Source organism: Phaenicophaeus curvirostris (assembly GCF_032191515.1).
Source record: "Phaenicophaeus curvirostris isolate KB17595 chromosome W unlocalized genomic scaffold, BPBGC_Pcur_1.0 scaffold_34, whole genome shotgun sequence".
Lineage (NCBI taxonomy): Eukaryota > Metazoa > Chordata > Aves > Cuculiformes > Cuculidae > Phaenicophaeus > Phaenicophaeus curvirostris.
Genome location: NW_027206663.1, coordinates 2,682,501 through 2,693,443, shown reverse-complemented (window position 1 = coordinate 2,693,443; position 10,943 = coordinate 2,682,501). Strand labels below are relative to the sequence as shown.

At 41.7% G+C, this 10,943-nt stretch overlaps 1 long non-coding RNA gene across 1 annotated transcript in view; it reads right to left on the bottom strand.

Annotated features, from left to right (window-relative positions):
• Positions 1 to 1,125: 1,125 nt before the first annotated feature.
• Positions 1,126 to 10,943, bottom strand: part of LOC138733797 (uncharacterized) — a 51,813-nt gene continuing 41,995 nt past the window's right edge. The window contains exons 2-3 of the long non-coding RNA XR_011339464.1: positions 6,907 to 7,018; positions 1,126 to 4,231 (exon numbers count right to left, since the gene is read on the bottom strand). This is a non-coding gene — a long non-coding RNA (uncharacterized lncRNA). The remainder of the gene's footprint in view (positions 4,232 to 6,906; positions 7,019 to 10,943) is intronic.

The window sequence follows — 10,943 nt, the reverse complement described above, 5'->3', positions numbered from 1 at the left end:
ATTATTTATAGAGATAAGTGGTGTTTGTTCCCCTATAATTCACCAATTTCCCCCGTAATACTTGGTTCTACTATTTGGCTTAGGTTTAAAACTCTGTAAGATGAGGCTGTTCCTTTGCAGCTGTGCATTTCCTTTTTCTACCTGATTCTTCACAAATTTGATAATTGAGTTTGTAGAGAGCTCAGCTTTATCCTGATCCTCTCAGGTTTCCTCATGCTTTATAGTAAATATCATTATCAACTTACAAAAGTCTTTTACTTACTTTGGTAAGCCTCTCTTTTCATTCCCCAAACTCTAAATCTCAGTCTTTAAATTTGCAGTTTGAGCCATTTATACCTCCTATTGTCCTTCTAATATTCTGTAAACATCTTTTCAATCCAGTTGTTCCAATTAATCCAAGAATTTACTAGTACAGGTGCCTGCATAAAGCTCAAAAATTTGGTTACAAATTTAGCATTGTAGGCACATTAGCAAAGGTTCAGTCCCTTATTACATAAAAATTATATATGCGGAATATCGGGAGTGCTGGCAACTTGACCAAATCCTGCTGGCTACAAAACTGTTAAAGGATATTAGAAGCACAGCTGTCTCCTCCAGCCCAGCAGCTGCAGCCCAGCCCTGAGGACTAGACTGAGGGCTGCTGCTGCTTTCCCAATTACAGGTTCAACCAGTAGTGAAGCTGAGTACATATCCCAGAGATACACACACAGACATACAAAGGACATAGACACAGCCAGTCACACAAACTGTAACAGACAAGGCAGCGTTATTAACAGCACCCATATATAGGATTCACATAAAACAAACACAGCCAGCCAAGTCCCCTTCCTCCTCTTTGGCTGATGGGATACAAATTCACTAGTGAAAGCAGCTGGAACGCATCTGATTGTGACCGCTAGTGTAAATTAAAATGGGATAAGCATTACAGAATAAATCTATTTGTGGATACTTCTATTGTGTAAAGAGGTTTTCCTGTTTATATTAGTTATATTATTTATGTCTACTTCAAAGTGAATTAAAGGCAACAAAGTTCAATTTTGCCTTGAATGCTAATGAAACAAAGAAATAGACACAATAGCCAATGTGCCTATTAAGCAGGTATTTTTTATTGCAGTGCTGGGGTCACACTGGGGTTTTCCTCAAAGTGCTCCCACTCAACAGCAGTTCCAAAGAGCTTATATTTACAAAGGTATTTACATATTTTTTTTTTCTGCAAAATGATTAACATAAGCATGCCTCTTCCTAGAACTAATTGCATATTCAGGAGGTGAGTCATCTTGCAACCCAGAGTCGTTAAAGTTTGTCTCCATCCCAGTCGTTAATCTTATCTTATGACATGGTGGATTAGTTTTAACACACTGCAGTTGATATAAGATATTTTATCTTATCTCACTATTTACAAATTGTCTCAGTTCCTTGTACTACCTTTTCAACTCCCCCCTTTTCAAGGCCTTTTGCAAATTCTTTTGCAAAAAAACCCTTTATAGTAGGTCTTCTTCAGTTAAGGTTCTTCTAAAATATTTTCTTCATTCTACTGCATGTTTGGCCCGATTTCTTTTCCATGTCTCATAATCTCCTACTGTTCACTGACAACCCCAAAATGCACATTGAAACACTATACGGGTTAATAAAACTAATAATCCCAGTGCTACAACACAAAGAAAAAGTTCTTTTAACCAGGATAAGTTTGGAAGCCAAGAAGTTAACCAAGAAAGACCTATACCTTCCTGCTCTTGTATGGAGTTGAGAAGGCCATACAAATTTTTATAGACAGTCTGAGACTGATCGGTCACATTGAAACAACACATGCCCTCAAGATCAGAACACCCTTTATGGTGTCTTAATAACAGATAAACAATTGTGGATCTATTTTCTAAAACCGCTTCATGAGGTTGTCTAGTTTCAAGATTTAAGGCCTCCAAAGTTTGAGAGGTATAATTGAGGCTCTTGGCATAGCTACAAATAAATCTCTTTAAAGTGTTATAACTCATGGCCACGGCTACTCCTGGTGTTAAAAGGAAGCTAGCGTCATTTCATCTTTATGTGGCAAAGTTTGACAGCCAAGTATAGTTTTGCAAGGTTTGAATGCTTGCGGGGATTCCCAAAGCACATGAAGTAAACACATCCTGTACTGAAGAACTGGCATTTAAACCAAAGGCTGTACTATTGTATATTGTACAAGCCAGTTCTTCCCAGATGTTTATAGAAGCATCCCACTTATGGGAAAATCAAGTTTCTTCTAATGAATGCACTAACAATAATATTAACAATTTTCCATCTTTAGAGTTTGCTTTACTTTAGTAAGCCTTAATTTTAAAGGTGTTAAGCGTTCTGTTGTCCACTGGCTGGTAGGTGATTTCTTCACTCGAGAAAAGTAGATGTGAGTTGGCTGTTCTTTAATCTTGATTGCTGTGAAAGTTGTTAACAATATTTGGTGTGGTCCATCTGTTTTGTGAAATAAAACTCTATAACTCCATTAAGGGTTATAAAGTAGGTATGCATTTATTCGCTGGCGGGTGCGAGGGGGTAATCCTCCTAACTCACACACCGTATGGTCTAACAAGCAGATAGTTATAGTGTAAAGACATGCCTATTCGTAAACGCCTATTACATATTCATGACCTTTCCCCACTTCTCCCAAACTGGCACAGGCGCAGTGTCTCCTGGTGGTCGTGGTCAAGGGTCTCAGAGGGTCTCAATGTCCCTGAATTCAATCTGTGCACAGGCACAGTCTCATCCTGGTCAAGCTCCAGAACCGCAGGCCAGGATGTGGTCAGCTTTCTGCTGTTGCTCCCATTCCAGCTTTCCCTTATCAGTGAATGTCTGCGAGCTCCTTCCTTATCAACACCCAGGGTCTTCAAGGCCTTTGTTTTGCAGAATCAAACTCTATAACTCCATTAAGGGTTATAAAGCAGGTATGCGTTTATTCGTGGGTGGGTGCAAGGGGGTAATCCTCCTAACTCGCACACCGTATGGTCTAACAAGCAGATAGTTATAGAGTAAAGACATGCCTATTCATAAACGTCTATTGCATATTCGTGACCTTTCCCCGCTTCTTATTATAATTAGATTTGAGAAGCTTCTCCCATATTGGCACAGGCGCGGTGTCGTGGTCTGGGGCTCAGGGCTGAAGTAGCCTTCATCTTCCTCATGAATTGTCCCTGAACCCAATCTGTGCGCAGGCGCATTCTCATCCTGGTCGAGCTCCAAGACTGCAGAGACAGGTGCAGTCAGCTTTCTGCTGTTGTGCACATTCCAGCTTTCCCTTAATAGTGAATGTCTGTGAATGTGCTCCTCCCTTATCAACATCCAGGGTCTTCAAGGCCTTTACTAGCAGGCAGTGTGTATTTCAGTGAGCTAAGCCTTCTAAGTTTTTCTAACTTTTCCCCTACATCATATGCCCACACATCAATTCCCCCTGTCTTTTAAACTCAGGCAAATTTGTTTGCCTCACACATGATTTACTTTTTGAAGGGGAACTGGATAGTGTTTTGCTTGAAAAATACCTTTCAATGCATTCTCATGAGCACTAGACATAGAGGTCAAAATTGTTAGTCATTGCAGCATCCTCCAATTCCAAACAAACAACACAGTAGAGAAAACAAAGCTCACTAAAACTAACATCAACAGGACAATAATGGGGTGACAAAACTTATTTAGAATGCCAGTCGCAGTGGGGGATCATCCAAATAGCATGTCCCACCAATGATGGTTCACATCTTCTCTTACCCTTTTCAAGACCCTGTTCATTTCCTCTGTGTCATGGTGGACTGTTATCAGGGTCTTTCTCCCACTTTCTTGGACTTCATCCAAGATCTTGATCAGATCCTGATGTTTCATTAATTGCTTTACCAATATAAGATTCATTCCAATAGGTACAGGCAATAACTTGTGAAACAGTGTAATTAGACTTTATCGACTGGTAGGATACGACTGGTGCTAAGTAAGAAAAGTCACACCCAACAATCTTAACAAAATTACAAATGCAAAAATTAGAATGATTCTTGCTATCTATAATTGTCTCATCTATTACTATAGAAATACAAGCAGTTCTTGAACATATACAACCTAGGCCAATATATATGAGTACGGTCTTCTGATTAGTGTCCGGATGGATCTCAAAGCGATAGACGGGTCACTGAAACCCCAAAATGGTGTATTATCTCTTGTATTAATGTTCTGGTTACCTCTCGAGCCTTGGCCGTTCTGGTAGGGAATGCCTCTGGCCAACCTGAAAAGGTATCGGTTAGTACTCACAAATATCAATACCTCCCCTTTTCTTGGAAGTTCTAAAATAATCAATTTGCCATTGTCATCCAGGCCCATTGCCTTTCCCGATTTGGCCCATTTCCAGTGTGGGGGTATTTTTGGGATTAGTCTAGAGGCAAATATCACACTGCTGAGTCACTTGTCTCACAGTAATGCATACATTTCTAGCTACAGTTTCTCTAATAAGGCATTTCTACAGGGCCTCTGCTCCCCAACGCCTTTTTCTATGCTTCTCTTTTACTAAACCCCATATGATTAATTTACCTTGTGGGGTGAGAACTCATCCCTCCTCATTATATGACCCTTCCAAATCTGCAGTGAGCTTTTGATCTTCTTTGGTATATTGGGGCTCTCCTTCCAGGGAGATTCGCCCATCAGGGGTCAAAGCCCCTTCTGTTTTTACCTCTCTTTTGGCTGCCTGTTTTGCCTCTCTGTCCACCAGCTCATTTCCTCTTTCCAGTTCTGAATTCACTTTCTGTTGTGCTTTGATTTGCATGGTTGTTACCTTCTCAGGGAGCTGGACTGCTTCCAGTAGTTTCAGGATCTCCATGTTTGATGCGTTTACCCTGTAAGTTCAATAACTCTTTTTCCTTCCAGATTGCTCCGTGCACATGTACAACTCCGAATGCATACCTCGAATTTGTGTAGATATTTGCAGCTTTGCCTTTCGCCAATTCCAAGGCACGGGTCAGAGCAATTATCTCTGCTTTTTGTGCAGAGGTATTCATGGGTAAAGGTCCTAACTCTATTATGTCTTGACTAGTGATCATGGCATATCCAGCATGTCTTTTACTGCTTAGGTATAGTATATTGCCTCAATAGTTTCCAGTCAGTCATGATGTACTGGTTCCCCTGTGTTTCTGCTAAGAAAAGAGGCTGGATTGACAATGTTAGTAATTACAATTTTCTACCATTGCAGTCTGGTATTTCAAGAACCTTTGTATGGAAAGCCAGTGTCCACCTTTCACTTCCAATACAGCAGATATAGTATGGGACACCAACATAATCATTCTCTGGCCCAGGGTGAATTTTCAGGCTTCCTGGATATCTAGTATTACGGCCGTAAGCGCTTGCAGGCATCCAGGCCAACCTTTTGCAGTTGCGGCCGATTGCTTGGAAAGTATGCAACTGCTCGGAGATATGGGCCCGGATCCTGTGCCAATATTAGAGGAGAAAAAAAATGGCTTACTCACATCTGGGAGTCCCAAGGCTGGAGCCGACATCAGGGCCTTTTTCAGTAGTTCAGAGGCCTGTATAGCTTCTTTATTCCTTTGAAGGTGTTTCTGTTCAGTGGTTGTTAGTGTGTACAGGAGTTTAACAAGCAGTCCAGCCACAGTCAGCACCACCCAGTCATTCCCAGGAGAATTTGTAACTCTCTCACTGTTTGCAATCTCAGAGTTTGCATATTGCCTCTTTTTGGGTTTGTCCCAAAGTCCTCTGTCCATCACTGACTTCGTAGCCCAGGTAAATCATCTTGCGCTGAATTATCTGGGCCTTCTCTTTGGATTCCCAATATCCCTGGAGTCCTAGAAAATTCAATAGACTCACTGTCCAGGTCATGCAAGCGTCCCTTGTCCTGGTGGCAATCAGGATATCGTTCACGTACTGCAACAGTTTTTCTTCCTCAAACGGGGCTTCTCAGGACTCAAGATCTTTTGCAAGTTGATTGCCAGGTATAGTAGGGCTGTTTTGAATTCTGCAGTAATACTGTCCAAGTAAGCTGATTTCTGCATCCACTTTTGAGATTCTCCCTTTCAAATGCAAATATTTTCTGGATGGCCTCATGGAGAGAGAGGCAAAAGAAGGCATCCTTCAGGTCTAAAATGGTAAACTAGGTTAGTTCAGGTGTCAATACAGTCAATAGAGTATATGGATTTGCCACCACCGGATAGAGGTCTTTATTATTTTATTTACAGCTCATAAGTTCTGGACCACTTAATATGATCCATCAGGCTTACAGACAGGTATTGGCCAAATTTCTTCCCTGTCTTCTCTCTTTAGGGGATCTTATTTAATTCTTACTGGCTTACCGGCTACTTGAGCCCACCCCGGCGTACCCGCTTCTCTCCCCACCAGTACCCAAAGCTTTAAATTCCTGCCAAACTCCAGCACTCTATCATACATTAAACAATTCACGGAGCACAGAACAAATTAACAACACACAACAATCAGAACTCCTCACTCACTCTGCAGTGATGCTGCATCTCAAACACACAGCCATTCATTTCAGGGCCAGCCCAACTCACACAGTGTTAGTTACGACCAGTCGAATTGGATCCACAATTTCCAATGTTACGGATATCCAAACCACACACAGTACCGGGCACATACAACACTTGAAATACGATGATAGCTATCCCCAGCTCCAGACGCCTTACAAGGTCTTGGAAAGCTATAGGGAATCCCTCCTCACAGCTCACCTCACTACGTGTCCCATTGGGCCCAACAATCCCAGGGGCAAGCAATCTAGCTCCTCGTCATCACGAGTGACGTCCCATGCACGACTTACAGACTCATCCCCTCTTTCCAATTCCCAGGGGCGAGCATTCTACCCCCCCGTCATCGCGTGTCCCATACACAACTTACAGACTCATCCCCTACCTCCCCTGCAGGTATCCGTATCCCCAAGTCACATACCTTGTCCACCGACTGATGGGCTGTCTCTCTCCCTGCAGCGATCGGATGGGGATGGGAGATTCTCCAGAGAAATAGTCCAGCGGCGCCTAGAATGTCCCACTCCCCACCAGTCCTGCAGCCGGACAGAGAGGGTGTCCCACCTGGGTCACCAAATTGTTTTGCAGAATCAAACTCTATAACTCCATTAAGGGTTATAAAGTAGGTATGCGTTTATTCACTGGCGGGTGCGAGGGGGTAATCCTCCTAACTCGCACACCGTATGGTCTAACAAATAGATAGTTATAGTGTAAAGACATGCCTATTCATAAGCGTCTATTACATATTAATGACCTTTCCCCGCTTCTTATTATAATTAGATTTGAGAAGCTTCTCCCATACTGGCGCAGGCGCGGTGTCGTGGTCTGGGGCTCAGGGCTGGAGTAGCCTTCATCTTCCTCATGAATCGTCCCTGAACCCAATCTGTGCGCAGGCGCGTTCTCATCCTGGTCGAGCTCCAAACTGCAGAGACAGGTGCAGTCAGCTTTCTGCTGTTGTGCACATTTCAGCTTTCCCTTATCAGTGAATGTCTGTGAATGAGCTCCTCCCTTATCAACATCCAGGGTGTTCAAGGCCCTTACTAGCAGACAGTGCGTATTTCAGCGAGCTAAGCCTTCTAAGTTTTTCTAACTTTTCCCCTATATCATATGCCCGCACATCAGCGGTCTGAAAAATCCTACAACAGCAGCTGGGATCATTTACCAATCAAGCACAGCTGATGGCTGCTGCCCTGACTGTAAACTAGGAGACAAAGATGTTCTGTTATAGATGCAGCAAGGAGAGACATTTTAAAAGAGACTGCCACATGCAATGCCAGTATAGAGGGCCTAAAATCTGCCCTCGGTCTGGAAAGGGTAAACATTTTGTCAGTTGGTGTAGATTAAAATGGGATAAGAATGGGATAGTATTGTCGAAAAACCAGGAGCAAAGCATGGTTCTGAGGCATGTGCCGACACAGATGCCTCCATGGCAAGCAGCAGCTCTCCCCTTAGAGCAAGAGCCAGTGGCAGTGCTGGGATGGATGTGATCACCACCACTGCAGTAGTGCTACAATCATCTGCAGTTCACACAATACCTCTGAACATAAAAGGACCATTGAGGGATGGCTTTACAGCCTTGTTATTAGAATGGTTATCAATAACTCGGTTGGGAATCTTTGTTTTACCTGGGGTCATAGATGCAGGCTTTACTGGAATAATTCAAGCAAGTGTTATAAACACTATTTTCACTAGTATTAATACCAAAGGATAGCCGGATAGTGTAATTAATTTTGTTCAAAGCAGCTATGTTCCAATCTGACTCCATAGAGCATGGCTCACAAGGTTTTGGGTCCACGGGAATCCCTGAAATACATTTGGTTTAGTCCTTACAAATTCAGCGTCCTATGTTGAAGTGCACATTAAGTTTTAAAAAAGGGGGAACATCTTAAAATGGTTGTAGTGCAACCCTTTGTTGTGCACATTCCACTAATCTTGTGGGGGAGAGATGTGCTGAGTGCAGTGGGAATAGCCATTGGAACCATGAACGAGTGAAAAATTGGGTGCATTGCAAATGTTAGTGGAGGAGCAAATAGATCAAGGGCATATAGTACCATTTAATAGTCCTTGGAACACACCTGTATTTGTGATGAAAAGAAATCTGGAAATTATTACATGACTTTTCTAGACAAACTATAGGAGGCCTTAAATAAGCAGGCAGGCAATATCGCCACTAGAGAAGTTTTGCTTAAACAATTAGCCTTAGAGAATGCAAAACCAGACTTAGTGCACTGTTAATTGCATGATCACCTGTTACAAAGATTGCTTGTTTTACCATAATTGACTGATGCTGAGTTTACGAGAGCAATGCAAGTAATAGCTTGGACATCTATGCCTCCTTGGTTTATACCAAAGGGCACTAGAATTACTCAACTGATTTGTTTTACAGCAATTGTACCCCATGCAGGAAATGGCATAAGGGGAGACGGAGACTTTGGCTCGACTGACCAGTCTGTGATTTTATGAACACAGAAACTACAAAAATCATGAACCTGCAAAGTACAACACTCACAGAGCAACAAAGAGCAATATTTTACTGGAATTGAAATACTTGTTCTGTTATTAACAGGTAGTCATAATCAACATTATATGGATGCATTGAACTAGCTTTGAAATGAGTGGCCGTGTGTGTGTGTGTGTGTGTTTGAAGCGCTTCAAACGTTTGTAAGATTTACAAATTGATTTTGATTAATCTTGGAAATACATCTCTGGGACCTTTCAATCTCAAATGTCCTCTAAGCCGGCAAACAGGTAGATTTACCTGGGGATCTTTGGAATGAAAGGCTTCAGAGGGAAAATATTTAAAATACCTAGCAAAACAAAAAAAAGGAAAAAATGAGAGAGAGAGAAAAAAATGGAAAAAGCACAGCCTTGTGGCTGTGTGTGCGAGTTCCTCCCCTTCTCCTAACTTTCTCCCTGAATGTGTTCTTTTCAGCTTCTCGGAAGTCCAGAGGAGTTAACTGTGTTGTCTCTCTAGGGGAATGCCAATTTGTGAGAACACTCTGCATTCCAGTGTCCCTTATCAGATCAGCAACTGCTGGGCCCTAGCACAGACAACCATTGGGGATATTAGACCAATGAATAGAGGAAAACTAAAAAGATTTATTATGAATTATTCAGTGGATATTTTACCACATTAACCTTAAAAAAAAAACCACATAGCAGCTAGAGTTGAAATGATTACAATGATAATCACCAAGGGAAGAAAAAGAAGTGTTCAGTTATTAGGTCAGGACCCGACAATCAATTATATCCCAATGACAAAAGAATATGTTAAATGGTGCATGGCAAATAGTTTGAATTTACAAGTAGCTCTAACAGATTATCCAGGAAGTATTGATATCCACTTACTGAGTCATAAATTGTTTTCCTCTTTACAAACATTACAAATAGAACAGAAGCCCTTATGTAGAGACCAACCAGTTGACGGCCCTACAATATTTACTGATGGCTCAGGAAAAACAGGAAGAGCAGTACTAACGTGGAAAGAAAATGGACAGTGGGCAAATAAAGTGTATATAATAGAAGGATCAACACTAATAGTGGAATTCTATGCAGTGCTAAAGCCTTTGAACGGCATCACAGTCCCTTTAATTTAGTTACAGATTCACAATATGTAGCCAGAGTAGTGCAGCGTATAGAAAGAGGATGGTTAAAACAGATAAACAATGAGTGCTTGTTTTTAATGTTAAAGCAGTTATGGTTTCAAGTCACAACTAGAAAAGTAGAATTTTATGTGATGCATATTCGGAATCACACATCACTTCCAGGATTTATAGTCGAAGGGAACAGAATAGGAGACAGACTGACAGCAGGGCCAGTCCAAGGCCCACTACCAAACATTATTCAACAAGCGCTAACGTCACATAATCTTATCACCAGTCTGCCAAGACACTGCGTAGGCAATTTAAAATTTCAATAGAATTAGCCCAGAACATAATAAAATATGCCCAGATTGTCAACAAATAACACCATTACAGCCTAGAGGAGCCAACCCGAGGGGATTAAGCACAAATTTGGCATACACATACAGGAATTTGGAAGACTGAGATATGTACATGTTTTGATTGACACGTATTCAAATGCGATATGGGCAACAGCACATACAGGGGAATCTTTAAGGGAAATAGTGAACTCACACAGGTAAAAATAGACAATGGGCCAGGATATGTAAGTGACCGACTTAAAACGTTTTTCAAACCTGGGGAATAACACGTCACAGGCATACCACATTCTCCACAAGGACAGGTGGTAGTAGAGCGAGCCTATCAGATGCTGAAAAATATGTTGTTAAAACAAAAAGGGGGAATGAAGGGTGAAGCACCATAGAACAGATTAGGGAAAGCATTGTATGCATTAAATTACTTAAATGTGCGAGAGAATCAGGGAACAGAACAATCATCTATAGTCAGGCATTTTTTCATCTTCACAAACAGAGGGTCAGCAGCTCAACAAGGAAGGAGC